General features: G+C 50.2%; 1 protein-coding gene across 1 annotated transcript in view; it reads left to right on the forward strand.

Annotated features, from left to right (window-relative positions):
* Window positions 1-19,155: 19,155 nt before the first annotated feature.
* Window positions 19,156-26,385, forward strand: part of PACSIN1 (protein kinase C and casein kinase substrate in neurons 1) — a 55,903-nt gene continuing 48,673 nt past the window's right edge. The window contains exon 1 of the mRNA XM_045795473.2: window positions 19,156-19,313. The gene's annotated coding sequence lies outside the window, so the exon portion shown is untranslated. The remainder of the gene's footprint in view (window positions 19,314-26,385) is intronic.

Here is a 26,385-nt window from a genome sequence, read left to right on the forward strand (position 1 = left end):
GAATATTTTCTCCTACTCTGTAGCTTGTCTTTTCATTTCCTTAACAGTGTCTTTTGAAGACCAGAAGTTTCAAAGTTAATTAATTAATTATTAATAGTCTAATTTATTAATGTTTTAACAACCATGCTTTTGTGTTCTAAGAAATCTTTGTTTACCTGAAGGGCATAAGGATTTGTTTTCCTTTAGAAGTTTTGTCATTTTAACTTTTACGCTTACATCTATGATCCATTTCAAATTAAATTTTGTGTGTGGTGTAAGGATTAAGAGTCTTTTTGTTTCTGATGGACATCTAGTTCTTCCAGTATATTTGTTGAAAAGACGATTCTTTCCACATTGAACAACTTTGGCGCCTTTGTTGAAAATCAATAGACCATAAATTTGTGGACCTGCTTCTGGACTCTTTTCTCCTTCATTGTTCTGTAGGTCTGTCCTGACACCAGCAGCACACTTCCTTGATGCTGTCGCTTTACAGAAAGTCTTGAAATCGGGTAGTTTTTTTAGCTTTGTTCTTTTTGTTTTTATTAATTGTTTTGATTTGCTCATTAAAAAATTTTTTTTGAGGGATGCCTGGGTGGCTCAGTCAGTTAAACGTCTGCCTTTGGCTCAGGTCATGATCCCAGGGTCCTGGGATCGAGTCCAGCATCAGGCTTCTTGCTCACTGGGGAGTCTGCCTCTCCCTCTGCCTGCCGCTCCCCCTGCTTGTGCTGACTCTCACTTTCTCTCTCTGACAGATAAATAAATAAAATCTTAAAATAAAATAAAATAAATTTTTGAAAAGCATCATAAAGACAAAGAAAGACTTTTTTTAAAAAAAGATTTTATTTATTTGTCAGAGAGACCGTGTGCACAAGCAAGGGGAGCAAGGGGAGCGGCAGGCAGAGGAGAAGCAAGCCCCCCGCTGAGCAAGGAGCCCAACGCAGGACTCAACCCCAGGATCCTGGGATCATGACCTGAGCCGAAGACAGCCACTTAACCAACTGAGCCACCTAGGTGTCCCTAGGCAAGGAAAGATTTGCAGATTGAAGGAGATTAAGGAGAAATACCTAAATGCAATGTGGGATCCTGGATCAGAGCCTGGAAACAAAAAGGGACATTAGTAAAAAATTCATGAAATTAAAGTCAGATCTGTGGCTTCATTAGTGTTGTACCCATGTTACCTTCCTATTCTTGGTGATACAGAGACTAACACTAAGAGAAGCAAGGTGGAGGGGGATGAGGGAGCAGAAGGCTAGCTGAAGACAGAGCATAAGCTGACACCCTGCAACCTCCCCTCGCCCCCCACTCCTGGGTGAGACATGTGTGACATTCTTCCAGGAATCTCCCAACTATCTTAATGTTAATACCTTGCTAGAGGGGAAAACAACCTTAACCTTCACAATGGCAAGGCCCCTGGTATCATGTAGGTATCTTATAAGTCAGTCCTCCTTAGCATATGAAAGTTCTTTAGATATTTGTTTATTTATGTATGTAGTTATTTATTTTTATTATGTTCAGGTAGCCACTGTATAGGACACCATTAGTTTTTGATATAATGTTCAATGATTCATTAGTTGTGTATAACACCCATGCTCATCTTTTCCTTACTTCCCCCAACTCCTGAGTATATGATCAGCACTCCTCAAGACCCCGGGGCAGCAGCTCTTTCTGCCCACGGGTCCTGTCCCCGTGCTTTAATAAAGCACCATTTTGCACCAAAGACGTCTCAAGAATTCCTTCTTGGTCATCGGCTCCGAACACCACCCCGCCGATATTCCAAAAGCCTATCAAACGATGTAAGACAACTCTTGGTACTATTCTTGCAACTTTTCTCTAGGTCTCAAATTAGGTCAGAATAAAAAGGTTTTTTATTTTTATTTTTTAAAAAATATTTTATTTATTTATTTGAGAGAGAGAGAGAGTGTGTGTGCGCGCGCGCACACAATGGGGGGAGGGGCAGAGGGAGGGCAGGGGAAGGGGCAGGGAAGGGCAGGGAGAGTAGCAGGCTCCATGCTGAGCAGGGAGCTGGATGGGGGGATTCATCCCCCACTTAACCAACCGAGCCACCCAGGTGCCCCTAAAAAAGTGTTTTTAAATGTGCAAACACTGACTGTAACAGCTGTACCAGTCTGGTGCGGGAGGGGCAGGGGCTACGAGAGACTCTACTTGACGCTCAATTTTGCCGTGAATCTGTAACTGCTCTGGGCCGCCTGACTGGCTCAGTCAGTGGAGCGCGTGACTCCTGATTTTAGCATCGTGAGTTTGAGCCCCACATTGGGTGTAGAGGTTATTTAAAAATAAAATCTTAAAAAAAAAAAACCTCTAAAAAACAAGGTCTATTAAAAAAGAAAAAAGAAAAAGGTGTAAATAAAAAAGAATGAGATAGAAAAAAAAGCTTAATATGACTTTTTTTTGGGAGGGCAGATAGTTTTCTCCCACTCTTTTTGTTGTTGCTGTGGTAAAATACCTGTAACATACAATTTACCGTCTTCACTATTATTAAGTGGACAGTTCAGAGGCATTAAGCACATTCACACTGTTGTGCAACCATCTCCACCTCCCATCTCCAGAACTCTTCTCATCTTGCAAAACTGAAACTCTATACTCATTAAACAATAACTTCCCGTCCCCCCTCCACCCAGCCTCTGACAACCACCATTTATTTTCTGTCTCTATGTTTTGACTACTCTAAGTATCTAATATAAGTGGAATCATACCGTATTTGTCTTCTGTGGCTGGTTTATTTCACTTAGCATGACGTCCTCAATCTTTATGTTGTCGCACACACACACAATAGGCACAAATGAAGAGAATGAGAAAGAAAAAAAATTGATATGTCTTTAAATTCTCTTTTAATCTGTAGGTTCTCCCTCTGTATTAGTTTTTCTATGCTGTGTAACAAATTGTCACAAATTTAGTTGGTTAAAACTAAGCACATTTTTTAAAAAAATTATTATTTTAAAATGTTTTTTGGGGCACTTGGGTGGCTCAGTTGGTTGAGTGTCTGACTCTTGATTTCAACTCAGGTCATGATCTCAGGGTCATGGGATTGAGCCCCAGGTCAGGCTTCACGCTTAGTGGGGAGTCTGCTTGAGATTCTCCCCCTCGCCCTCTGCCCCACTCCCCACTCGCTCATGCACTCTTTCTCTCTCAAATAAATAAATAAATCTTAAAACATGTTTTTAATTCAAGTATAATTAACATAGAGTGTTATATTACTTTCAGGTATACAATATAATGATTCAACAATTCTGCACGTCTCAGCGCAGATCAAAAGAAGTGTACTTTTTTTTTTCCATCATCACGACAAGTGCACTTCTTAATCCCCATAACCTATTTCCCCCATCCCCCTGCTGACTCTGGTAACCATCAGTTTGTTTTCTATAGTTAAGAGTCTGTTTCTTGGTTTGTCTCTCTTTTTTCTTCCTTTGCTCTTTTGTTTTGTTTCTTAAAATCCACATATAAGTGAAATCATATGATATTTGTCTTTCTCTGCTGGACTTATTTCACTTAGCATTATACCCTTAAGGTCCATCCATGTTGTTGACAATGGCAAGATTTCACTATTTTTTTATGGCTGAGTAATATTCCGTTGTATATAGACATCACGTCTTCTTTATGCATTCATCTATGGATGGATACTTGGGTTGCCTCCACATCTTGGCTATTGTAAATAACGCTGCAGTAAACACAGAGGTTCATGTATCTTTTCAAATTAGTGTTCTCGGGGCGCCTGGGTGGCACAGCGGTTGAGCGTCTGCCTTCGGCTCAGGGCGTGATCCCGGCGTTGTGGGATCGAGCCCCACATCAGGCTCCTCTGCTATGAGCCTGCTGCTTCCTCTCCCACTCCCCCTGCTTGTGTTCCCTCTCTCGCTGGCTGACTCTGTCTCTGTCAAATAAATAAATAAAAAAATCTTTAAAAAAAAAAAAAAAACAAATTAGTGTTCTCATTTTTCTTTGGGTAAATACCTGGTAGTGTGATTACTGGATCATATGATATTTCTATTTCTCACTTTTTGAGGAACCTGCGTACTGTCTTCCAGAGTGGCTGCCCAATTTGCTTTCCTACCGACAGTGCAAGAGGGTTCCTTTTTCTCTACATCCTTGCCATACTTGTTATTTCTCGTGTTTTTGATTTTAGCCATTTTGACAGGTGTGAGGTGCTATCTCATTGTGATTTAATTTGAACACACATTTATTATCTCACAGCTTCCACAGGTCCAAAGGCTGGGCATGACTGCATTGGGTCCTCTGCTCAGGGTCTCATAGGCTGCAATTAATGTGTCGGCCAGGCTGCATTCTTGTCTGGTTGTCCAACTGGGGAAGACTCCATGTTTAAGCTCATTTAGGTTGTTGGCAGAACTCGCTGCCTTCCCGTTGCATAACTGAGAGCGCCAGCTGTGTGCTGGCTGTTGAATGTGGCTGCCTTTAGGTTCTAGGAAGTGCCCCAAATTTCTTGCCATGTGACCCTCTCCATAGGCTGTTCATAGCATGGCTGTTTTCTTTTCTTTTCTTTTTTTTTAAGAGTTTTTATTTATTTGACAGAGATAGAGACAGCCAGCGAGAGAGGGAACACAAGCAGGGGGAGTGGGAGAGGAAGAAGCAGGCTTCCAGCAGAAGAGCCTGACGTGGGGCTCGATCCCAGGACTCTGGGATCACGCCCTGAGCTGAAGGCAGACGCTTAACGACTGAGCCACCCAGGCGCCCTGTGGCTGTTTTCTTATTCAAGACAAACAAGAGAGTCTCTCCCTCCTGTTAAGATGGAGTCTTATATAATAAAACATAGTCATGATAGTGACATCCCATCACCTTTGCCACATTCTCTTGGCTAGGAGCAAGTCACAGGTAGCACTTGCACTCAAGAGGAAGGGATCATACACGGACATGACTCATTGGGGGTCACTTAGGGTATGTTGGCCACACTCCCACCCACTTCTTTTCTTAACAGTTACTTTATTGAAGTACTGGGCTGTTATTGCAGAGCTTCCCAGTCTGATTTCCCCTTTTTTTTTTTAAGATTTTATTTATTTATTTGAGAGCAAGCGTGCATGAGTGGGGGGAGGGGCAGAGAGAGAAGGAGAGGGAGAGAATCTCAAACAGACTCTGTGCTGAGCATGGAGCCCAACGTGGGGCTTGATCTCACGACTCTGAGATCAGGACCTGAGCCAAAACCAAGAGTCAGATGCTCAATCGACTAAGCCAGCCAGGCGCCCCTGTGGTCTAGATTTTCTGATTGCACGCACAGTGCAGTTCAACGTGTATGCCTCTGTCGCCTGTGTTTCTGGCAAACTGGTAGCTGGACTCAGAGGATTGGTCAGACTCAGGTCGGATCCCTTTGGCAGCATTTAGGCAGCAGAGTGATACTCCCTCAGGAGGCACATGATGTCTGGCTCTCTCTTTGTGTTGGTAGCAACCATTTGACGCTCAGTGTCTACATCAGTTAATTCACAGGGTGTAGTGAAATGTTGATGTTCTATTTCTACCTTTAATTTATTGGTTGCAATACTTAAAGAGATGCTTCTCCTCATCTATTACTTGGCTACCCAGTGGCATAGTTCATATAAGGAAGGTAGGATAAATGTTTGAGTCATTTCTTTTATTTACCAATTTCCAAGACAATAAATTGGTTCCCTATGAAGGTGGCCAATTATTTGGGAGGGGTCACTCCATTTTTATTCCCAGTGCCGTGGCCACTGAGGGCTGTGTCCCAACCCTGTCAAGGGCAAAAACCCAACCCCTCTTTGGTGTAAACTTTCAGGAGAAGTGGTACAGCACGTTTTTGGAGTTTCCCAAACTGGCTGGTGACACGCAAGGTCAGGTTGTTCCGAGAACTAGGTACTGGCCAATTATTTTTTAATAGCATAGTGGACCCATGGATTTAAACATATAAGATTGATTTGAATCCATTGCATTTCTTATCCTTATTGAAGCTCACAGGGTCCAGTGGGAGCCTCTCCAAACCGGCTCCTGAGTCTTTTTTACGTGATCCTGTTAGTCTTCGAGGGCTCCCTGCCAGCTGGTCCATCAAGGCTCACTGTGTACCTTGCATTTAGTACCTTCCTGCTCCTGACTTGAAACCAGGCATTTCTCCAAGAAGCCTGATTTCTGTTCTTGGGAAATGATATTTCAAGACCACAATCTGGGCTTTAAGGAAGCTCATTGCTGTTGGGTTGATCGCTGCGTCTAGCATTTTTGGTGGACAGAGTAGGAAATCTATACAATTCCTTGTAAGCTCGTGTCATGGGGGGAAGAAACAGGGTATTGTTGTTGAGAGGCAGATAAATTCATAAGTGGCACATGCACTTTTTCCCTGGCCCTTCTCTTTCCTTCATTTCTGTTGTCCCTGCCCTGTGGCTCAATTTTATTCCACGACCAGCAGCTTCTCCCCATTGTGGGGTCCTGTCCCGTAGGGCAGGGAGCCTTGGATGGTCTCTCGAGAAGTTTATAGGAGTTACACCATTCCAGCCCCTTCAAGCACCTTGCATTCGGTCACACTCTAGCATCAGCTGCTCTTCTCAAATTGGATGCTGTGCTTTCCATGAATATCTGTTGCTTATTTTGGGGTTCTCCTGTTTTCAGGTCACCAGATGCTGCCCCCATTGCTTCATGCTGCTTCTTCCCCCACAGAAGCAAGTCTTATAGCCGTCTGCAATTTGTCCTCATCCACTTGCATTTTAGGCTCTGTGGAGACAGCTTGTCACCAGTTGTGTCGTAACCCTTGTCTGTGGCTTTTGGTGACAGCTAGGGTCACTCACTTAGCGTGTGGCCGGGCTAGGCTGGAAGGTCCAAAATGTCTCACTCAGCATTCCCCCACGCGGCCTTTCTCCCCACAAGGTGACTCTGCATTCCATCATCAAAGTTCCGTTAAAGCATGGTGGTGGCTTCCCAGAGAGCAGAAGGCAGAAGCTGCCGGGTCTCCTAAAGGTCACCCCCACTGCATTCTGTTGGTTGAGTCACAGGTCCCACCCAGATTCAAGGAAAGGGAAACAGACTCCATCTCCTCAAGGAAGGAGCAGCAGGTGCACGTAGAGGGAGATGGACAGGGCCATCTTTGAAAATCCCAAGTCCAGCTTGTCTGACCTGGAGCCCAAGCAAGTACCACCCCCACCCTTAGGAAATTCACCTGGGGCCAACAGAAGCCTGTGCCGGTCACTGTCAGTAAGGGGTAAAGCAAGGAGGGAGGAATGGGGGCCCCAGGCCTCCCGCTCCAGAAGGGAATCCTGGTGTTCCAACTGCACCGTACTCCACCCAGTTTGGACTGTCCACATGGCGCTCTGGGGAGCCCCAGGATGGGTGGGCCCTCCTCTGGGAAGGCCAGCACTGTGAAAAGGAAAGGAATTAGCTCTCATCTTTCCTCCCCGCCCCTGGCACTCATTGGCCCTCTGAGGGGCTGGCAGGACATATGGCCCTGCCGGTGGTAAGTCAAACTGGGAGGCCTGCCAGGGAGGGCCAGATGGAGCTGGAGGAAGGCACAAATCAGCCGGCAGGGCCGGCACCATAAATAACACTCCTGGGCGTAGCGGTGGCTCTGCAGGCCCATTTCACGGCCTGGGAGTGTCCTGGAGGTACCCCTCCCTTGCCTCTGGCCTGGAGCTGCTTCCAGAGCAGACTGGCACAGCAGTTCCTTGCAGCCTGCAGGGCGAGGACAGCTGAAGAGGACGGCAGATCATGTGACGTGTCAGGGCCACTCCAGAAGTCATCATTTTGTTCCTGCCTTGCTGCTCCTCCGTGCGTGGGAGTGAGTCTCCTGGCTGAGTGTGGAGACAAGTCATCGCCTGGAGCTCTGGCATTGTGATGGAGGAAAGGGCAGCGCGTTTTCCTCTCTGATGCCTCAGCTTTTGTTCTGGGGCTGGCTGGGAGTGCCAGCAAGGCTGATGCCATATGGCAGTCCCACTTGCTCAGCAATAGAAGTGGGTTTTTGCAAATCGGCGAGCAGGCCCTGAGCCACGTTCCAGCCGCCTTCTGTGCCTGGCTTTTCCCTTCAAGGTGAAGGTTTGACTTTCTGCCTCCAGTCAAATTCCACAGACTGAACCTTTCATCCTGAAGAATCAGAAACAGGGAGTTCTACCTGCCAGAACTCCCAAAATATCTTCGCTATCGGACTCACGGCGAGCTGCGGTGTCAGGAGGACCAGAGGGGGAAAAGACGAGCCAGGCTGAGTGTGGAGGTCCTGTAAGGTGTGGAGGCTCTGAGCCACCCCTGCTGCTGTCATCTCCTGGGGCTTGTTGCCCCCCTCCCACTCCCACCCCCCTATTTGGTGTCATTGTTTGGTGTTTTTTTTTGAACTGTGAAGAATCTTTGCGCTCTGATTCTCAATGTGAAGCCCTGGTCCCCTATCGGAGTCACCTGGGGGAGCTTTAGAAAATGTCAGGTTCCAAATCAAGATGCAGTGAAATATTGCTTCACAGACATCAGCAGGGCTACTACCGAAAAACTTAGGAAACAAGTTTGGCAAGGACGTGGAGAAAATGGAACCCTGTGCACTGTTGGCAGGAATGCAAAATGGTGCCACCACTGTGGTGAAGAGTATGGAGGCGCCTCAAAAAATCAAAAGTAGAATTACTCTCTGGTTCAACAATTCCGCTTCTGGGTGGGTGTGTAACCAAAAGACTTGAAAGCAGAGTCTCTAAGAGACAGCTGCACACGCCATGTTCATGGCCCCCATTATTCACAGCAGCCAAGGGGCAGAAGTCACCCAAATGTCCATGGCTCGATGAAAAGGCAGAGAACATGTGGCACATACACACAAAGGGGATATTAGGTGGCTTGAAAAAAGAAGGAAATCCTGTCCCATGCTACAACATGGATGACACTCAAGGACATTATGCCAAGCAAAGGAAGCCGGTCACGAAAGGACAAATACTTTATGATTGCACTGATATGAAGTACTCGAAGTAGTCAAAATTATAGACACAGAAATAGGGGGTTACCGAGGGCTGCAGGAAGGGGAAGGGGAAATTAGCGTTGAATGGATCTAGAATTTTGCAAGATGAGAGAGTTCTAGACATTTATGGCACAATAACTTAAATGTACTTGGGACGCCTGGGTGGCTTAGTTGGTGGAGGGTCTGATTCTTGATTTCAGCCCAGGTCACGATCTCAGGGTTGTGAGACTGAGCCCGAGGTTGGGCTCCGTGCCAGGCGGGGAGTCTGCTTGAGATTCTCTCTCCCTCTCCCTCCCTCCCCCGCCATGGTCTTTCTCTCTCTCTCTCTCTCTAAAAATAAATAAACAGATCTTTAAATAATATATACTTAACACTAGTAAACTGTGCCCTTAAAATAGTTAAGATAGATTTTTTTTTCAAGATTTTATTTTTAAGTAATCTCTACACCCAATGTGGGGCTTGAACTTACAACCCTGAGGTCAGGAGTCACACGCTCCACCCACTGAGCCAGCCAGGTGCCCCAATTAAGATGGAAAATTTAATGTTATGTATTTATTTATTTTTTAATTTTTTAAAAAGATTTTATTTATTCATTTGAGAGAGAGAGAGAGACAGCCAGCGAGAGAGGGAACACAAGCAGGGGGAGTGGAAGAGGAAGAAGCAGGCTCCCAGCAGAGGAGCCCGATGCGGGGCTCGATCCCAGAACACCGGGATCACGCCCTGAGCCGAAGGCAGACGCTTAACGACTGAGCCACCCAGGTGCCCCTAATGTTATGTATTTTTTTTAAGATTTATTCATTTATTTGAGAGAGAGAGAGAATGCATGAGTGTGAGTGGAGGGGAGGGCTGAGGGGAGAGGGATAGAGAGAATCTCCAGCAGACTAGTGAGCGTGGAGAATGTCTTGGGTCTTGTCCATGATCCTGAGATCAGGACCTGAGCTGAAATCAAGAGTTGGACACTCAACCAACTGAGCCACCCTGGCAGCCCTGTGTGCTTTTTTAAACCAAAAATTAAAAAAAAAAAAAAAAAAAAAAGACTGCCAGACTTCTAGAATCAGAATCCCCACAGAAGAGGCTCAGGAAGCTGCCTTTCTCTTCCCCCTTTTTTGTGGGAAGCTGCCTTTTAAACAGTCTTCACGTAATTTTTTTTTAAAGATTTTATTTATTTGTTTATTTAGAGAGAGAGAGCGCGCTTGTGCATGAGCTAGGGGAGGGCCAGAAGCAGAGGGAGAGGGAGAGAATCTCAAGGAGACTCTGCTCTGAGCATAGAGCTTGACGTGGGGCTCGATCTCACGACCCTGAGATCATGACCTGCGCTGAAATCAAGTCAGACGCTTAACCGACTGAGCCACCCAGTCCTCAGGTAATTCTTAAGCCCAGTAACAATTCTTGTCTTGGATATCACGATTAAGAAAACAGGTGCTGAAACCAAATTGCCTGGCCACTAAAGCAACCCTAGAGAACGACTTGTGTTCTCGGTGCCTTAGTTTTCTCATCTGTATGATGGGAATGATAATGGCACCTACTCACAGATAGGAGTGCTGTAAGGATTAAATTAGTTCACAGCCACAAAGCATTTGATCCATGGACATGAGATCACTGAGCCCCTTCTTTTGTCCAAGTGTTAGTGAGGCCCTGAGAGGGGAGAGGCCTTGTCTGAGCTTACGCCTCAGTGCGGTGCCAGCTCCCAGGCCGCAGGACGTGGCTCACCTGCCACATGTGCTGTCCTGTGTCTCAGTCCCTGAGGGCTTGGCCAGGAGACCGGATCACGACACTCACAGACTGGAAAGGAGCTCAGCCCTTTCTCGAACACACCTGCCTTTCCCCAGAATAGGTGATCCCACATTGTTCCATTTCCCTGGCAGATAGAGTGAGGGCTTGTTTTAGGCAAGGCATGGACACGTGATTGGGGTGCTGTGGGCGGGCTGGCATGGAGCAGTGGGCCCCTATTCTCAGCCCATTCTCTGACCCCATTTTTTAATATGAAATTTTAATCATATTTTTTCCATTATCAATTTTCACTGAGAACACATTTCCTGTAGTCAATGGTATTAAGACAAGATAATTCCTTGAGCAATTTCCTAAAGTGTATGGTAAAATTTTGTCCATTTTGATTTTTACCTTGCTGAGATTGTTGTCATTGGGATCAATTCTTTTCTAATGATTTTTTTTAAATCCCATGTGATTTATTGACTTTTTTTGTGGAAGAAAGTACTTATCAAGTTTTACTGTCTAGAGCTCCTATGATTGCGAGTTTTCTCTGTGCTCATATTTCTACCAAGAATAATTTCCCTGATCAGATTTCGCAGTTGTGAGTTTTGTCAAGAAGTTTTGATTCTTTCTCTGCGCCGTTTTGATGGCTTCTCAGGCACGTGCGTCGACCTCCGTCATAAAGACCATCCCCGGTTACTCTCTCGGGTCCTGTTATTTTTCGTAGCACTATCGCCACCCGACATGATGGTATATTTATTTGTTTATCTGCTTATTGTCTCTCTTCCCACAGGGCTGTGGGCCTCATGAGGGCAGGGATTTTGCCTGACTTGTTCATGGCTGTATTCCCAGCACCCAGAGCAGGGCCTGGGCACAGTGGGCCCTCCATACTCGGAATGAATGAAGAAATGAAGTATGGTTTGGAGAGAATGCTGCTGGTCTGTGTTTGTCTCTTAGCCCATGAGTAAAACCACGGAGAACCTTATTAGACAAAGAGGCAGAGAGTAAGAGAGAAACAACGTGGGACTGAGAAGGGTCCAGGGCCCAAAGGATGGGGCCAAGCCATCCCAGTCCACACGGAGGATGAGCCAAGTTCCAAGGAGCGCCTGATTTTGCCCGGGAGACACGTAACCAACAGGGCAGCCCCTCCTCCACCGTTTGATTTACAGATGCTGTGAAGTGGTGACTTATGGCTCAGGGGCAACAGGGCACGTGTAGGCACGCCTGGAAATGGTGCAGCTGGTGCTACGCCAACGATCAGAGCGGAAGGAGAGACCAAGACAGACGAGGAGGCGGAGTTTGACAACAACCCCTGAGCCCCATCTTGTGCCGGCTGCCGTCCCTGGAGGCCATCACCGAGGACTCTGGCCAGGGTCTCTGCCTCTCTCCCTTTGTTCTAGCAATCGAATACTACAGGGCAAGAGAACCACAACCAGCAATGGGCCCCCCAATGAGCAGACTCCCGTTAGGGCCTCCATTCTGGTCATCCATTGCTGCATAAGGGGGGTCCCTCCCCCCCATGCTTAGTGGTTTTAAGTGACAGTGTGTTACTCTATCACCCGACTCTGTGTGGGTTGACTCAGCTCAGCCAGGGGGGTTTTCTCACTTGCGATCTCTTGTGTGTTTGCAGTCAGGTTGCTGCTGGGGCGGGAGTCCCGGTCTAGAAGCCCAGGACGGCTTTCTCTCTCACGGCTGCGGGGTGGTGCTGGCTGTCAGCCAACGCCGTCAGCCGGAGCCCCTCCGTGCAGCAGGGAGCAGAAGATGCAGGTTGGTTCAGGGCTACGCTGGGAGCTAACACAGCATCGCTCCTGCCACATCGTATTGGCCCAAGTAATCACTGGGCACCCGGACTGAGGGCTGGTAGAGAAATAGATCCCACCTCTCCCTGGAGGACATGCAGGAGGACATGTGCATGGGAGCCACCGCTGGGGCCCTCTTCGGGAAATACACTCTGTCACAGCCTCGGAATGCATCGAGGTGGGGTTCTGCCAAGACAAGCAGAGGTATCCCACTTTTGCAGAGCACTCTCGACCCTTCAAAGAGCTTGCGTGGCCATGCCCATCTCAAGTCCTATGGGGGATGTGGAGGAGCAGTGCAGGGTAGGAACAGCAGCAGTGGGGGCCAGACCACCCCAGTCTGCGGCCAAGCACCCCTGCTTCCTTCTCATAGACTTGGAAAAACTATTTCACCTCTCTAAGCCTTGGTTTCCTCATCTGCAAAATGGGATAATAACGATGCCTTGCTCATAGCTTCATCGTGAGACGTAAGAGAGGGAGGTGTTGGCAGTGGGGCACTGGGAATAGAGTCAAAGCAAGCCCATGTGAGCGGTGATTATGATTATTACTCCCCCATTGTATTTATTTCTATCTTTAAAATATGTCATTTTTTTGGAACAGGTGAGACACTGAAATAGTTCACACATCAAAAAGGAATACGAGGGTCCACAGAGCAGAGTCTCCCTGCCTGGTATCCAGCCACCTGCTTTCCGTCCCAGGAGGCAACCTCTCTTTCCAGGTCCCGTGTCCTGCCAGAAATACCCTCTGCATTTATAAGCAAACACGGGTATATATCCTTCCACCACAACTTTCTTTTTTAAAAAATTTATTTTAGAGAGAGAAAGCAGGGGGGAGCAGAGGGGGATGGAGAGGGAGGGGGAAAGAATCTCAAGCAGACTCCATGCAGAGCGTGGAGCTGACGTGGCGCCCGATGCAGGCCTGATCTCAGGACCCTGAGATCATGACCTGAGCCAAACCCAAGAGTTGGAAGCTCACCGACTGAGCCACTCAGGTTCCCCAAGCATGCAACTCTTGATCTCGGGGTTGTGAGTTGAAGCCTCACGTGGGATGGGGAACCTACTTTGAAAAAAAAGAAAAAAGAAAAAAATCCATTTCATTGCTCGGCTGTGCCATGGTGTTTCTAATACACCCCCTGCGGAGGGACACTTCGCCGGTTTGCAGTCTTTAGTTCTAACACACTATGATACCCATTGCATTGGTGAGGAAACCAAGGTTTGAGAGGCAAAATGTCCCTCCTCCAGGCCACATGGCCAATTGGTGGCAGAACCAGGATCGGCTTCCAGTCTCCTGGCTCTATATGCCATGAGACATACCCTCATCTCATCTTGGCTTGGGGGTCCTGGCTCTGGGATTGGGGGGACCAGCATGAAATGGGACAGGTGGCTGGAGAGTGAGGTGGTAAGCAGGCAAACCTACCAGTGTTGTTTTTTCCTCCTCCTCAGCCTAACACTTGCTGCGTGCTGAAGAATCCATTGGAAGGAAGACCCCAGACCCTCACAATGGAAAGCAGCCAAGCAGAGACCCTGGGCTGAAGGGGGCGTTTTGCAGCAGTGAGCCTCATGGCAGAGCCCTTGCACGAACCTTGTTTCTCCTTCAGGTAGGATTTGCTTTGGAGAAAGTAGAAGCTGGGACGCAGTCCATTGGTGGAGAGAAGCCCAGCCCTATAATTCAGGAGACCTGGGATCGAGACTCGGGCCTGTCACTGACTCATAGGATCCTTGGGCAAGTCATCTAGCCTCCTTGGGCCCGGAAGTTGGGAGCTTGACCCAATGGGGCCTCTCCAGTCACAAGATCCAGCTTCTGGAGCCACTGGGGTTAGGTTTCTTTCCTTTTTTCCCCCTCTATGATTTTATTTATTTATTTATTTGACACAGAGAGAGAGAGAGAGAGCACAAGCAGGGGGAGGGCAGAGGCAGAGGGAGAAGCAGGCTCCCTGCTGAGCAGGGACCGTGATGTGGGGCTCGATCCCAGGACCCCGGGATCACGACCTGAGCCAACATCAGACAGTCAATGACGGAGCCACCCAGGTGCCCCTGGGATTAGGTTTTAATCCCAAATCAATCAAGGCTCCCTTGACAAGTCTCATTCCCTCATTAACATAGGAGTCAAAGTAATACCAGATGTGGTAAGAGTCAAATGAGATAATGTGTATAAAAGCCCTTGGAAAACTTAAAAAAATCAACACACCGTATAAGTTCCCCTCCCTTAAGTATTAATTTTGAGGCTGATATTACAAATGGTGAATTCTGTCCATTACCACATCTTCACTAGAGAAGATTATTAGTGAGCCACATCTCTCTGTTGTTCATGACACAGAAATTAAAAATCCAAGCCAAAACACAAAATCTTGACACGCAGCATCTCTTTAGGTAGTCTGCCTGCATTTAAGGTACAATGCCACTAGGTGGCGGTGGTGCCCAGGCCACTGCGGTGTGCTCCAGTGCAGAAACCCTAAGGACCATCTGGAAGTCCTTTTTTATACTTTGAGAAGCCTCACTGAGGGACCCGGCTGAGCCTCAGTTACCTCATCTGTAAAATGGGGATAACAGCACTAGAGAGATCATGTAAAGGCCTCCTGTGCACAGTAAGACCCTCAATAAGTATTTGCTTCTTTCCTAGCGAAGTGATTAAGAGCCTGGCTTTTGGAATCCAGACTGCCCAGGTTTGAATCCCAGCTTTGTTACTTATCAGCTGTGTGACCTTGGGCAAGTTACCTGACCTCTCTGAGCCTTCGTTTTCCTTGTCTGTAAATGGGGCTGGTAATCGTACCTATCTGCATAGTTAATATGCGTGAAGTGCTCAGAAAGTGCCAGGTCCCAGGAGAGTGCTCTGAGTTTGCCGCTGTCTATGTGTGTCCTAGGGCAAACCCTCTCTCATAGTCATGCATAGTCTGGGTCCTAAATCTGGGCACCTCCCAAGATGGAGTGCCTTGTCAAGGCAATAGGTCTTCAGGGCATCTTTAACCCCCCTGGCATGACTCATGGCCAGAGAAAGCTACAATTCCAAGACTCCCGATACCCTGGTCTCCGGATTTAGTACACAGCTGGCAACAGCCTCTGTCCACCAGGCAGGTGATGGAAACCAATTTGCAAGTGTGAAGCCAGCTGGTGGGAAGATAAGGAGAGGGCAGAAGGGGCTGTGAGGCTGTTTTTAAAGTACTTTTGTCCCTCGGGGGTGTCTTGCTCACTTTTGGGCATGTTGTTGGGAGGCAGCTCAGAAAATAAAAAATCATGGGCTCCTGGGCCAATGGCTTTCCCCCGCTCTGTCCTGCCCCACCTCCGTGCAGGTTTGCGGGGGAGGTAGAGGCATCTGGAGACAACAGCACCTGACCAGAAGTCAGGAGATCTGTTTTTAGCCCAGCTCTGTCACCAATGTGCTGTGTGACCTTGACAAGTCACTTTTTCTCTCTGGGCTTCAGAGTCCTGCTCTGCCAAAATTGGGACACACTCCCTGGCCTTCCTTTCCAACCGGAGATGTGGTAAGTATAGAAAAACTCCTCCAAACCTCACCTCCTCCTTGAAGCCTTCCATATGTGATGGAGCAAAAGGGACTCCTAATCTTTCCCATCTCCCCTCCACCTCTCCCAGGCGAAACATGTGATATGGATCACTAATCCATTATTTTGCTCATTGATTGATTCCACGGGCTTGCTCAGTGCTGGTCTGTCCTCCTGTCTACATGTCCTTTTTGTCTTATCTGCATTAGAAACTCATCTGGGAAAGGCTGCGCCTGCCTGAATGGCATGCAGAATCTAGCAGAAGAGGCTAGCATGACCAAGGCATGACTTGGGGCTCTCAGTGGGGAGGAAGTTCCATTGAATCCCAGATGGGTTGGAACTTAGTGGGACTGAGAAAAGTGAATTGTTGGGGAAACAAGAGATGTGGAAAGTGCCTTGAGGAGCGAAACAGATAAATGTCTTATTTTCTGGACGGGGCACAGAATAAGAGAGGGAGAGGGAGACAAGGGATCAGCTTTGAAGAGTTTAAGTTTTGCAATCAGAAAATCTAGAAGGAAACTAGTTCAATTTTAAGAAGCAGGAAAGTTTTGTGTCAATTTCCAAAACAACGTTTTATTTTGGTTTATACATGGATGGGTGTATGTGTGTGTGATTTCTACTCTCATTTTTTTTTTCAGTTGGGCATACCTCAACTCCAAAGGGAGTTTAAGGCCGGCCTGTCAGATCCCTCACCTCCCTATCCTTCCCTCCTTCATCTGTCTAATCAGGTCTGCCTCTTTATTCTTCTCTCCACAGCTCCTCATTGGTTCCAGCTTCTGTCAACCTCCAGCCCCCCAGCCCTTCTTACCCTCTGCATGATGACCCCCATCCCCTGGGGATGCCTGTGCCCTTCCCACTCTTGCTATCCTCCACCAAAGGCCTGGCTGCCAAGGGACACTGAGCGTCTTTGATCAGTCAGTGTCCTATGCTCTGGACTTCATTACTTTTTCAAAATGTACCAGTCTTGGGTCAATGGAATGGATTCCATTTACATCAAAGCCTCTGAAGACACACTAGGCAGGCTGATGTTGGGGAGGGGCAGGAATTGTAGTCTAGCCACCCTAGAGTGCACTCGAAGAGCTCTTGGGGAATTAGCCTCTTCACATTGAGAAAATTCTGTCCAGCGGGAATTTCACAGCGCCGTGGACACCCAAACGGGAGAGGTTTAGGGGTATGTATAGCTAATGATAATAATAGATACGATTTCTTGCACCCCTATTATGTTCCAGGCACTAGGCTAGGTGCCTTACATCCTTTGCCTAATTCCTACAGCCCTGCGAAGCAAGTGTAATTATCATGATAATAAAAGCAACAACATTCTCTGAGTACTTATGTGCTAAACAATTCATCTTTATTGTCTTGTGTAACATTCACACGACCTGTGAGGCAGGAGCTGTTGCCATGTCACTTTTCTAAATGAGGGAACTGAGGCACAGATCAATAAGTAAGTTGACACACAGCTATTAAGATAAGGAGGCTGAACCTCAGAGGGGTTAAGTAATATGTCCTTTTTTACCCGGCAAATAAGCAACTAAGTGAATCTACATCCTCTCCCCCCTCAAACATGCTCAACACATCTCCTCCTGGCAATGGGAAATTCCAGGTTGACAGAAGGCAACTGGGACCAGAAACTTCTGGGGTGGGGAAGAGTGTGGGATTTCATCAGATCCAGACACAAGCATATCCCTTACACAGAGGGGGTCCAGCTTGCTCCGGGACCCCAGCCCAGCCACATGCCAAATGTCTCCTGGCTTTGCTGGCCTGTCTCAGTAATCCTTCGCTGCCTCTTGCCTCATCTGGCTCATCAGAATCCCAGCACACCCATTGGAATGCGGCCTCCTACAGGAAGCCTTCCTGGTTGGCCCTAAACCAGAGCCCTTTGACCTTCTCTGGGACATTCCACTTGCTTGGCTGCTCTCTGCATCCTTGCAGTAGGTACTGTCGTCTGGCCTCCCTACCTAGGTGTTGAGTTCCTCTTCAGCTCTACACCTAACATGAAGTCAGTACTCAGAGAATTCTCACTGAACAAATAAACGCTGCTCTCCGGCATTCCCCTAGCTGGTGAATTTCGGTGCCTCTGGTGCGGAGGGGTGGGAGAGGGATGGCAGGAAATATGTGTGGCCAGCCCAGGTGCAGACGACAGAGAGTGGTGAGGTCTGTGGCAAAGGAGAATTTCCATGCCTCCCCGAGGGGCTTACAATCAAATTCGGCCACCCCGATTCCCCACGAATGCCCAGGACCTGATGGCCCTGTGAACACTCGATCTTTCCCTTTCCCCGGCTTTTTTTCTTACTTTGTGTGTAGCATATTAAAATATCTTTATACTATTTATTATATTCGACATCTGTTTTCCCTGACAAATGCGAACTACCTAAGCGCAGAGATTTGGTCTGTTTCGTGTTCTGCTGTAGCCCAGCCCCCACGGCACCTAGCAGACCCTCAATGGACAGGTGTCGAATAAATCATCAGCCCCTGGCATGGATCTGCCGTGGAGAGAGCTGCCCCAGTCCCCCTGCAGTGTCCAGGCTCCCGGAAGCACTTAGGGTTCAAGTCAAGAAGAGTGAAGGCCTTTGGGGGTCACAACAAGCCTCCCAGAGAGCCCCAAGGAGACGGCCTAGGGTCTGTCTTGATGACAGCAGGTCTAGAGGGAACTAGAGGGGTAGTGGCTGCCCCTTGAGGGACAATAGGGGTACTTCTGGCTTAAGCTAATGTTGGGGGGGATGCGGTGGTGGGAGAAGAGGGGCGGTCACTCCAGAACGCGCCCCCACCCCCACACGCACCCACCATACACGCACCCGCTCGTCCCAGAAGTCGCAGGATTGGGAGAGGCCAGAAACCGACAGATGGACTGTCGGACAGGACGGTCAGACTGGGCCGGAGGAATGTCCCAGAAGGTGTGGAAAGCGCAGGGAGGGGAGGGGAGCGACCCCCCGCCCCACCTCCAGAGCGCGCTGGCAGGAGGGCTGCGGGGAGGAGGAGAGGGGGGTGCACCCGGCGCCCGCCCGTCCGCCGCAGAGCCCCCGTGGCCCAGCCAGAAGCACCCCCAGGACGCGGCCCGGGGACTGGGGGAGCCGCGCGCTCCCCGCACCGCCCCCCCGCCCCCCGCACCCGGGGACGCCTGCTAAGCCGGGGGCTGCCTCCTCAGCGGCAGCGACGCTTCCACCTGCGCAGGCACCGCGCCGCCCTGCGCGGAGCTGCCATTGGCTCGCTAAAAATGCCTCTCTAATCTGCGCGCATCTGTGCACGCCTCCCCCCCGCCCCCCCGCCGCCTCCTCGGCTCTGACCTTCCTCCTTCCCGCAGCCCCGGCGCGGTCCGGAGAGACGCGGCGGCGGCGGCGGCGGCGGCGCAGCTTCCTCTTCCCCCGGGAAGTCGTCCGAGCCTGCGGCCGGCCCCAGACGCCCCGCTCTGCCCCGTGGCGCCGCGGATGGTGCCGGGCGCCCCTGCCCCCAGGTAGGGGGTCTGGCCCTGGAAGAGCCGGTGCGCAGGGAGGGGGCGGGTTAGGGAGTGCGCGTCTGCGGTGGGCGCAGAGGCGGGTGTCTCGGAGCGCGGGGGAGGACTGGGCAGTTACCTGGAGAGAAGGCGGGCGCGCGGCCGGGGCTGCTTTGCGGGCACCGGGGCTCGCGGGCATCACCCGGGCAGTGCCAGGATGCCCCTGCGCCGGGCCCCTTGGAAGAGGCAGCGAGCGGCGGAGGCCTTTACCCTGGGGAAAACGCTGGAACTAGGTTCCTTGGGAAGCTGGGACCCAGGCCCGGGCATTCCGAGTCTCTGGCCTGGGGTGGTCTGGTCCCAGCTGGGTGGGTGGGCTTGTGCCAGCTTGGTGCGTAAGCTATTTATGGATCAGAGTGGGCTGGGAGAAACACAGCAGTTGAAGCGCCCTGTGCGCTGTCTGGTTTACAATTATAGATATTTTCTTCTGTTTCTCCACCCCTTCCCCCATAGCCGGGTGGGAGGGGGGCGAGGAGAAGGAGGTGACGCTACATAGCCTGCAAATAAGCACAAACCATGGTCTTCGTGGCACCGCGCTCCCCCCCCCCCCCCCGCCCCAGGCCACTTGCTGCCTGTTGGAATTACCTCTCCCTCTTATTTTTGCCTTGGGAGGGCATGGAAAGATGATAAGGTCATCAGGGTGTGAGGGCCCCGGTGGCGAACCTCAGAGCTTGGCCAGACCCAGCTTCAAGCCCCATCGGCCTCCTCCCCCCGCAGCCCAGCTCTGCCCCCCACGTGCAGTGACACATGTGGCTGCTTTTCTCTGGGCACAACCATAAATAACCCACATTGCTCTGGCTCTGAAACAGCCAGGGTGCAAACAGCGCTGTCTGTCTGCGATGTTGGAGGTCCTACCCCTTACCCACCTGACCTTGCCATCACATGCAAATCACCACTCACAAACCACCCCCTCCAGGAAGCTGCCTGATAGCCAGGTGAGATCCTTGCTTCCTGCCCTGCATTCTTCGACCTAGTCTGCCTGTGGTTTAGTTATTTATGTCCTGTCTGTCACCCTCTAGACCAGAAGTGCCTTCGGGGTAGGAATCTGTTTGGTTCATTTCTGTCATTGACCTTGCGCCTGACCAGGGTCTGGCACCAAGTGAATGTTTGTGGAATGAGTGGATGAATGGGTTTGAACTATGGGAGATAGCTGGCAACCTGCAGATGGGGAGTGAGCCTCCTCTTGGGCTTTCTTTCCATCCCCCAGGACCAAGAGCCGCCAAAGTCGGACAGTCCCATTTAGGCCCTTCCTGGTCCTGCAACTAATGGGCACCTATGGCATTTGGAGATAAACGTCACAGTCCTGATGGCTCCAGAGTGTCTTTCTGGGCCCCTGGTTTGAGTTTGTGGTCTAAGCCAGGCTTGGTGGAAGGCCCCGGTGAAGGTCTGCCTTTCCTCAGGCCCTGGGGTTGTCACTCTCTTTCTGGGGTGCTCAGCTCAGACCATGGGTCTCTGTCTCTGTCCCAGCACTTGGGAAAGTCCTGGTCAGCATCAGGGGACCTGGGAAGGCCTCAGCCAGGCCATCCTCAGCTTCTGGGGTCCTCATAGTGAGCTCTGAGCAAATCTCAAGACTGCATTTGTGGAGGAGGAAACCCAGGCCGGAAGGGGAGGCCAAGGGTTCTGGGGTCTGTGACAGTGTGGACATTTAGCAGAGCTTTCTCCAGCCCTTGTTGCTCCTTTGACAGCCATGCTGATGAAACATCAGCAAGATGTTTTTGTCCTGGCCTTACAGAAGGGGAAACCGAGGCCCAGAGAAGGTGACAGGGGTGACAGAGCCAGGGGTGACACTCAGTTCCCGGCTCTAAGTCTAGTGCTCTCTCCATGGGGCTCAAGGGAACTAGGGTGAGGCTCCAGAGCCAGGTCAGAGTGGGATTGTTCTAGAACCCAGAGGTTCTAGACTTGTCTTGACCCCTAGTCATGGAAAGAGTAAGAGAGGATGGGAAGGGTGCTTCAGGGGGAGGGGGAGGCAAGTGGAGGATGGGTTAGTTAGTTGGCCCTGGAGGTCTCCGGCAGAGGGGACGGTAATAGCCATAAAAACTAACAGCACATGGCATTTGTCATGTGCCAGGTCCTGGTCCAACTATAACTCATTCAGCCCTCACTGTAGCCCGGTAAAGTAGGCACCGTTATTAGCCCCATTTGACAAATGAGGAAACTAAGGCACAGAGAAGTTATCTGTCCAAGATCAGATAGTTGGAAAGTGGAGGAGCTAGGATTTGAACCTAGGCTCCAGAGTCCTTGCCTTTAACCCGTATTCCCTATCGCAAGAGCGAGAGGGCTGCGGAGCTCCCTGCCGGGGCTTGCTGTCTCCATGGAGATACAGGTTTCAGGTGCTCTGTGGCCAAAGTTCACGCACGGTGCGTGGGATGTGCCCGATTGTGACTGTGGGTTGTGGCTGCCGAGAATAAGAATCCACATCAGTGAGCAGGACTGTGACCTTTGTAGGACGCACACCTGACACTGGGTCACTCCCCTGCTCTGCATTCTTCGATGGCTCTCCATTGCCCTGAGGACGATGGGCGGTCTCCTTAATTTGGCACTTTGTCCTCCCCAAGTCTGGGTGTCCGCCTTCTGTTCACCCTCCCTCTGCCCTCCAGCCGCTCTGAGCTGCTCTCAGTTCCTCAAGTAAGTCAACACTTCTCTCACCTGCAGGCCTGTGCGCAGGCTCTTCCCCCACTCGAACACTCCCCCTCCTCTCTCCGCTTCCTTCTAACCCTGCGGGGGGGCTGAGACTTCTGTTCCTCCCAGAAGCTTCCCGACTTGGGCGTCCTGCTCCCTCACCTCCCCTCATCCAGCGCCTTCTGGGGCTTTGGGGTGTTGCCCCATCTTCCCAGTGCAAGGCTATGAAGCCCAAGGGGGCAGGGTCTGTGTTCTGTTCCCAGTGTCCCCAGTGCCTGGCACAGGTCACCGGAGCTCACTTGTAGAATGAGTGAATGCATATGGGTCCCTAACATCGCCAACCTCAGGACACATAAAAATTTTTTCTTCTCCTGGTAGGAGTTGAGGAAACTGCTCATAAATTTGCATATAGCCCCCCAGCAAGGATAGGCTGGTGGTAGAAAGCCTTGACTGGAGAAGTGAAATGGCCTGGTGGGACAAGGGTGGATGAGTTCACTGATTTTGGGGGGGGGGGTCCTCCCAGGGAAACAGGTGGGAGGGATGGGGGGAGAAGTGAGTGTGGAGGAGGGATGCTTGGTTTGGTTTTTCTTAAGTTTAAAAAAGAAAAAGCTTGTATTTTCTTATTACCAAAGTAAGATGTGCTTGTTGTGGAAAATGTAGAAAGTGCTGGAAAGCCAAGTAAAATCCACTAGCCAGCACCACACCCACCTGATGTAGGCACTTTGCAGACTGGGGCAGGGGATGGGGGGAGGTGGGGACTGGGGACAGGTGGGGTAGAAAGTGGAGGCGGGATTCCCGTGCAGGTGGGGGAGTGGTCCCTGAGCCTTGCGTGTGGTCAGCCAGGTGGGAAGCAGGCAGAACAGGGTAAAGAAAGAAGTGGAGCTCCAAAGCAGCCCTGGCAGGCAACCCCAGGGACCTAGTGTGTGCTCCGGAGCTAGACTGGCCCTCGGGAGCCGAACTTGGAATGGTCAGACCTCTAGCCCTCAGCAGCCAGCAGGCACTGGGTCGGACGCACGGCTCACCCTTAGGCAGGTGGCTTTGTAGCAGCAGTCCCCGAGGGGCTGCCACCTGAGGGTCGTGTGCCCACATCACAGCCCCTCCCCCCAGCAGCTGGGGTGAGAGATAGTGTTTACCCCCAGAAAGAATGGGTGGGAAGGAACCTGCGTAATGGGCCAGGGGAGAAGATGAGCAGCCAGCTGGCTCCAGCTGGCTCTGAGGGGACACGAACTCCAACGCCAGGGAAGTTGGTGGGGCCATCTCTGGGCGGGGAGTGTGCTGTGGGGGTAGGGCCGATGCTTCTGGAGGCTTTCTGGCTGGGCGGGCAGAGGCAGCCGCTCCTGCTGTTTAAAAATCACTCGATGTTAAAATGCTGGGTAGGGGCTGCAGGAGGTTTCCGAGATAAAATCCGGGATGCCCAGTTAAATTCGATCTCCAGGAAAAGCAACGAATTTGTTTAGAGCGGAATTTGTTTAGAGCGAGCGTGTCCTAAATATTTCATGGAACATACTTGCGCTGAGAATTTTATTTGTTGTTTATCTGAAAGTCACATTTAAGTAGGTGTCCTGTATTTTGAGTTGCTAAATCTGGCCACCCTAGACTGGGATGGGGGGGGAGGGAAAGAGGGAGTGGGGGGTCCTAATTTTCTCTTCTTTTGTATTGTGGGAGGGGTCAGTGGATACTTGCTTGAAGTTGACAGTTAAATTAACCTGTCCATTTTTAGAAGTCAATGAGATGTTTCAAATTTTGCATCTGTAAACTGTTTCCTGTCTGGAGAATGACTCTTCACTTGTGGATTTTGGTTCCCTAGGGCAGCTCAGAAATAATAAAGGATGCATCCTCTCCTAAGGAGATTTGAGGATCCAGGGTGGATTCCCTAAATAATGTTAATTCTTTCGAGAAACAAAAGCCTTCATCATCATAAACCTCTGATGTGGCAGAGGGTATGGGAAACCCAGAGAATAGGTTGGCACTGCCTTTCTGGCAATAGCGATGGGAGCTTTGACCCGGCCGTTTCTCCCACAGGTGACGTCTTCGCAGGGTGCAGAGACAGCTGGGTGAAGAAGGTCAGTGTGCGTGTCCGTCAGGAGGGCTGGGGACATCACTAGGACGTCTCCAGCTGGTGCGATTTTAGGCGGCTGTTCAGTTCTTTCATTTGGTCGGTGCATCTCCCGTGCACGTCTCCTGGGTGCCAGGAGCTGTCTTACATGCGTGCGGTCGCTGAGAGAGAACAGACGGTCAGCATGTACAGGCAGGTGAAGGCAAGTGACTTTGTGGAATGATGTGTTTCGTAGGATCCCATTTAAAAAATACACGTATGTGTCCTTGTGTGCATATTGCAGAAACGCGTGTAGAAGGCTGCACACCCGATTGCTACTGGAGCTTACTTACCTCTGGGGGCAGGAAGCCAGAGGCTCGGTGCCGGGCGATATGGGGAACGTTGCCTTCTTCTCTTAGCGATCCTGTGCTGTTTGCATTTTATACAACAAATGTCATCCCTCGTAAAAACATAATTAAAATTACACTTGATACTATCTGGGATTTTTCTTAGAAATCTTAAAAAAGTGAGCATTAAATTGCATTCCCCTCAGTTTGATGGCATCTGAGTCAGATGCCGCCACTTGGGTTTACATTTTTATTTGTGGCTGGTTTCAAGTGGGTCCCTGCAAGGGCTTCTTTCACCTCTCCTTCCTCGAGTTCCTGGGGTGGATGAGACCTGGTGGGACGGGCACGGGGGTAAGGTAAGTCTGGGTACCAGGAAGGCAGAAGGAGCATCGCAGAAGCCGAGTCTCCATGAAAGTGGTGACTGGGCGCCCAGTGTGTGTGGTACTGAGGTTCCTGGGGCGGGGGGGGGCAAGAAGGAGGGAGACCGGCCCTGGACAGCAATGGCAGGGGGCCCCCAGGGGGCCTGAGTTCCACTGACGTGTGCCAGGCACTGTTTTGTTTATCCATATTTATGAACTCGTTTAGTTTTCCTCAGTAGTGTTATAAGGTTATCCCCATTTTACAGGTGTGGAAACTGAGGGTAAGTGGCTTGCCTGAGGTCATACTGCACGTGAGTGGCGAAGGCATGATTTACACCCATGCAGTCTGGGTCCAGAGGCTCTGCTCTTTTTTTTTTTTTTTTTGAATATTCTATTTATTTATTTATTTATTTTAGAGAGCGGGGAGGGGCAGAGGGAAAGGGAGAGAATCTCAAGCAGACATCTCGCTGAGCGTGGAGCCCGATGTGGGGCTCAATCTCACCACACTGAGACGTGACGTGAGCCGAAATCAAGAGTCAGACGCTTAACCGACTGAGCCACCCAGGCGCCCCCAGAGGCTCTGCTCTTAACCTCTGTGCCACGGCACGGCGCACCTCTTGGTAGGGAGTGCAGACAGGCATGCGTGCTCCTGCAGATGGAGCGTGGTCGATCACGGGTCTTCTGCCAGAGGTCGATGTGGAAGGAAACGTGGGTAGATTCAGAGAGGTGGAAGGCACCTTCCAGGCAGAGTGACGACAGGGACGAAGACGCACAGGCTGGAGCCCGAGAGGTGGGTTGTAGGGGCTGGCGAGGAAATCCGCGCAGGAACCCGAGGGAGGAGTGAGAGATGCAGCTAGTGGGGCGGATGCCAAATACTTGAAACCATTGGCCTCACTGGACTTTCTGGAACAGGTAGCCCAGCACCGCTCAGCCCCCTTCTGGCCTGCCTGGGTCCGGCCTTGACTGACCACTGGAAGCGGAGAGAGACAACTGAGGCAGGGCAGGAGCATGGGCTGGGGAATGGGGCAGGGGGACGGGGTGAGATCCTGGCCCTTACACCCACTCACGGAAGGGCCTTGGGCCATTCAGCACGTTGCCTGGGACTCAGTTTCCTCTTCTGTTCTTTATTTTTAAACTTCTATTGTGGGAAAACATAAGCCTTTGCAGAAGTAAAGAGAATAGGATAAAGCGCCACCATGGGCCTACTGCTCGGCTTTAACTCCTACCGACTCATGGCCCGTCTCATTCCATTTCTGCCCCCACCGTCCTCCCCCCTCAGAATTCAGACCAAATCCCAGACATCATTTCATCACAAATACATCAAGATGTGTCTCGAAATGATAAGGACTTTCCCTAACGTAATCACAATGCCATTATTCTATCTAAGAAGAAACTACTCCTTTATATTGTCACATAGCCACCGAGGGTTCACGTTCCCAGTTGTTACAGACATGTCTTTGTTTTGTTTGGTTTTGGTTTTTTTTTTTAAAGATTTTATTTATTTATTCGACAGAGATAGAGACAGCCAGCGAGAGAGGGAACACAAGCAGGGGGAGTGGGAGAGGAAGAAGCAGGCTCATAGCAGAAGAACCTGATGTGGGGCTCGATCCCAGATCGCCAGGATCACGCCCTGAGCCGAAGGCAGAAGCTTAACCGCTGTGCCACCCAGGCGCCCC

The sequence above is a fragment of the Ursus americanus genome, chromosome 32 (assembly GCF_024610735.1).
Source record: "Ursus americanus isolate L20-20 chromosome 32, mUrsAme1.1.p, whole genome shotgun sequence".
In the NCBI taxonomy this organism is placed as follows: Eukaryota; Metazoa; Chordata; class Mammalia; order Carnivora; family Ursidae; genus Ursus; species Ursus americanus.